Here is a 4,773-nt window from a genome sequence, read left to right as displayed (position 1 = left end):
TATTATAAAGAGTTTAGGACTCATATTTCGATTAATCTTGATACTGTTTAAGTAAGTAAGATGTTTGCTAAGAAATTATAAACAAAAGGAAAAAGTTTATAGCAATACAAGGTAATTTCTGTAGAACTCACAAATAATACTAATTATTCGAGGTTATGTTATCATTATAAATACAGGCTGAACATTAAGTTGAATTAGAAATTAATCTGTAAAACAAAATAGTTATTACTGTCACTCGATAATACTTATTAAATCAAATTTACAAATTAACTTTTCATTGCGGTTTTCTGCTAAACCTTATTATTTACTATACCAAAGACGGCTCTAGTCATTTAATTTAGTCATAAAAATTGGTCTCAGATGATTGTGTTTTGAAACAAGTTATCTATTGGCCTGACACCTATATTTTCATACCGGTTATTAGTGCTTAGGTTTGTCTAGACTTTTTTATTTAGAGTAGCACATATTAAACTTGTTAAAAAAAATAGTGTCTCATTGCGCTTTAACTTTGTTGGCTTTACTATTTGAATTCTAACACAGAAAATTCATTATGTAAACATATAATTTTTTATGTGTTATTGTGCACACTAAAATAAATACACACGTGTACCACAGTGTCTTAAGTTATACAACTAAAAAAAAACTATTGTAATTCAAACTTTGTTTCGTACAAAACAACTGTATGCGAAAGATAAAAAACTACTAGAATTTTAATAATTTTAAAATAAAACAATTTAAAAGTAAATTTAAACGTAAAATAATAATGCTGAACATACAGTATTTTATATTAGTAAATATTGCTTTTTTATATTTTGCACTAAATTTTACTACATCCTAAATATCACAATTTTATGGTAAACATATGTTAAGCTACCCACAAATAATATATTTCTAGTATTGCAGATATATATACTTTCTGCTTTTCTACAGTTTTATTTATTATTATTTGAAATATTTATACTTTATTGCAAATTTTTTATACGAAAAACTCTTTATTGTATTTATTTTAGGTGAAACTTGTCTTTAAAAAAATACACATTTTACAAAAAAAAACTTCAACTTTACCGTATTTAGTATTCAAAAAAAGTTAGCTGAAAGATATGTAGTATTAGACAACATATCCTAAAATAATCAGATTTTACGAGGCAAGTAATAAAGTTCTAACTTTGATAAATTTAAGAATGAAGCAATAAGTTACGGAAATGAAAATCGTAACAAATCAATGACAATTGAATTAGAGTTTATAAAATGTACTTAAACCTTTTTGTGATGGAACAACATCTAACCGCATAAACTTCGTTCAATAGATGCGTTTGGAATACAACAATAGTTGCCAAAACACATCAATATTTGTTCAAAATTATACGCTAACGTAATGTAAAAAGTTTTAAAAATTTTAAGAAAGAAACAAAACAACAGTATAAAAATCAAAATGCGTCTTTTCAAAACTTTTTTAATATAGTAGTTTTTGAGTGGTAAAGCTTTTTAGGAGTTTTGGTAAATTTTTTTGTATAACTTTAATAATTAAGAAATAGGAAAACTCTTTGAGACCTTATTTTAAACTTATACGAGCAGTTTTTAATTAGAAAACTGCTTAAATATACTTATAATAATAGTGTAAAAAAATGTAATGCAAAATTATGATGTGAAAAATTTACAGCAATATTAAATATATTAGTGTACCTTAATCAACTGTACAATTATAAAAAAAACTATTGCATATAATCAAAAAAAAAGTTAATAGACAAACAGGGTTTGTTCTTCAAGAAACTTTGCATAGTGTAGTGTTTTGATAAATTTTTAACACTTCTAAAACAAAAATTAAACTACTTAGTTTTAAATTGTTTTTTAACAAAAATATTTTACTAAATAATAAGTTATAAAAATTTGTAAAAACTTTTAAATAAATTAAATATGTGTAACCGTTTGTTGCTACAAAATCTATACAAAAGTAGGCTATATTGCCTTACAAAAACAATGCAAAAAGTACAAACATTTTAGCTTGGTCACAGTTCCAAGGCTTTGAATGATGTTGCGTTATTTTTACATAAAAGAACCAAGCCTTAATTGACCGAAATAAACTAAACAAAAATCAAGGTTGGCAAATAGAAAAAATCATTTTGCAAATGTTAAGACAGTGTTGCATGTTTATTGAGCTGTTGCTAGTTGTATGTTTAATTAAAAGAATAATTTATACAGTTTAATCTATTTAGAAACTTTGTTTAAACTATTAGTTGAAGTACAGGTTTTGGTTTAGTTTTGATTGAAACGATAAAAACTTACACCATAATGTAAAAGTTTATTTTACTAAGAAATAAATATTCAAACCTTTAATCGTATCTATAGTATGAAAATATTTTGTCTTTAAACGTAAAAAAACTGAAAAGAAAACACGTTTTGAATAGTTTGAACTTTTTGATACATATTAATCATACTTAGTTTTAATATTTTCTAAGTTTTTAATATGGTTATAATCGAAGTACATAAAATCATAAAATTAGTTTGTTAACGGTTTTTACTTTTAATAAACTTCAATATACAAAAAGTAATATCAAACAAAGTATTAAAGGTTGAATTTAATACAAATTGTTGTAAAAACAGTACATATTTACTCATTACAACTTTTACATGACATTTAACTTATACTTTTTTATTTACACGACTTTTTCTTGTAAAGACTTCAATACGTTTGCACTATCTATATTGTAAAGTTCTACATGCAAATTTTATTGTTTTACATTTTCCAAAGTACTTTTTTACAAATCTTTTTGCATTTTACTTTTTTTAAGTAACGATCGCATACTACTTAGCACAGTGTGCATCTATAAAAGCAGATTGTGTTTTTAATAAAAAGACTTCATAACTTTTTGTTACTTTCATGAAATGTTTGAGTGTTTTTTAAAGTAAAAAAAAAAATAACTAGAAGAAGAAAAATATATTAACTTAGTTTAAAGTTGTTTTATCTCATTAGTAAACTTATATTTTACAAGTATTTTAGGTTTAGGTCTGAATGAATAAGTTTTTTTTGGTTTATTTATTTTCTTTTTTAATATTTTTCTAAAGTTTTGAAGAAAATTAACACTTAACATAGTTTCTATATACCTATCATATAATAGAAAAAATCTATGTTAAAGCTTTTGTTTGCTTTATTGACAAACGTGTTTGTTCAAGAGACATTTTTCAAACAGCATTTCCGGTATTGCGATATCTACTTCCGGATTTTTTTTTGGCTACGAATTGTATACTTGTTGGCTCAAAGCTTTGAAGATTGATTCTTAATCTTCGTTTTATTCATTTTGCAAAGATGATCAACTTTAAAGGAACGTTTGAAGTTCTACACAAAATTTTTAGTTAAAAACGTATAGATTAAAATATTTTTAAATTTTTAAGGGGAAATAAGTTCTAGTTTTATGCAATATCGACTGCAATTAAAATTTATTAGTAGTAAAAAAATACTGTGTTTCTCTATACATACATAACTTAGATACAGAAAAAAAAGGTTTCTAAATTTTTTTATAAAGTATGACATAAAGACAACTCAAAATACTAAAATATTTGAATCTAAAAAAAAAATATTATTTAAGTTATTATAATAGTAGTATCTATATTCTCGAAAATACGTATTAAAAATAAATTAAAATACGTATTTTCAAAACTGTATGCAAAAGTGCCTCTTAAAGTATTACGTTTAGAAAAAAATAAGTATTTATACTATTTTATGTTGTAGTCGTATTTAAAACTTAAACACTTGTTTTATTATAATTGAAATTAACAAAACCAGTACTTTAAATAAAACTTGTGTTTTCAAAAGTATAGATCCAGTCTTTACTTCTTATTATTGTTTCGTGAATAGCTTTAAACTGGCAGTTTATTAAAACTCTATTGAAGTTAAACAGGCATTTATTTTACAAATATTAAAATAAAAAGTTTTTACTAATGATGAATTTCAAACTTAAGTTTTCTTTTTTCGAACAATGTTTTTACTGTTTAGTAAAACGGTAATTCAAATTAGTACATATCTACCGCAAAGTAATGAAACAGTTTTATAAACTTATTATAAAACGTATAAACTTGTTTCTGTAAAATTAAAAAAAACTGAAACAATTTAACAGGTAACAATTAAATTATGTTATTACTTTCAATTATCTGACTGATAAAAACTTACAAACCTAATTCAAATTAGTACTTAACGTTTTTTATTTCCAAAAGTACATTAATCTAAAAAAAACGTCCAGTTATATAATAAACGCTTTAATTTTTATAAACGAAACCCTCTGTTTAATTTTTGAATTATTTTTTTTTAAAGCTATACTACTGTAGCTATTATATCAAAATTATGTAAGTACTATAACGTACGTAAAAACATTTACTACCTCAAAAAATATTTTCTCAAAAACTTGTGAGCTTGAACTAAAACTTTTTATTTTCCATCACATTAAAATATAATTTTTTTTAATTATGAAGTTGTATTTAAGCAAGCATACTGTATGATCGAGAATCTGTTTAAAAATCACTCTTTACTTTCGTTATTAAGTTTAATTAAAAGAAAAATTTAAGGGTAATTATAATACTAAAACTAATGCAAATTAGTGTTGACAAAAGAATTCCAGTGTTTTTCTCACTAATTGTTCTTGATTTTAACTTGAAAAGAAATTAAACTTGAGCTAAGGATGTTTAGTGAATTTTTCATCAAGTGGTTTAACACTTGAGTTGAAATAAATCCTCGAATTTTTTTCTAAACTTTTACTCAAGTCTTTACACAGATTTGTTTAG

Source organism: Thalia democratica, chromosome 9, assembly GCF_965202585.1.
Source record: "Thalia democratica chromosome 9, ktThaDemo2.hap1.1, whole genome shotgun sequence".
Lineage (NCBI taxonomy): Eukaryota > Metazoa > Chordata > Thaliacea > Salpida > Salpidae > Thalia > Thalia democratica.
The sequence above is the reverse complement of the archived record's forward strand: the minus strand, read 5'-3'. Positions refer to the sequence as shown.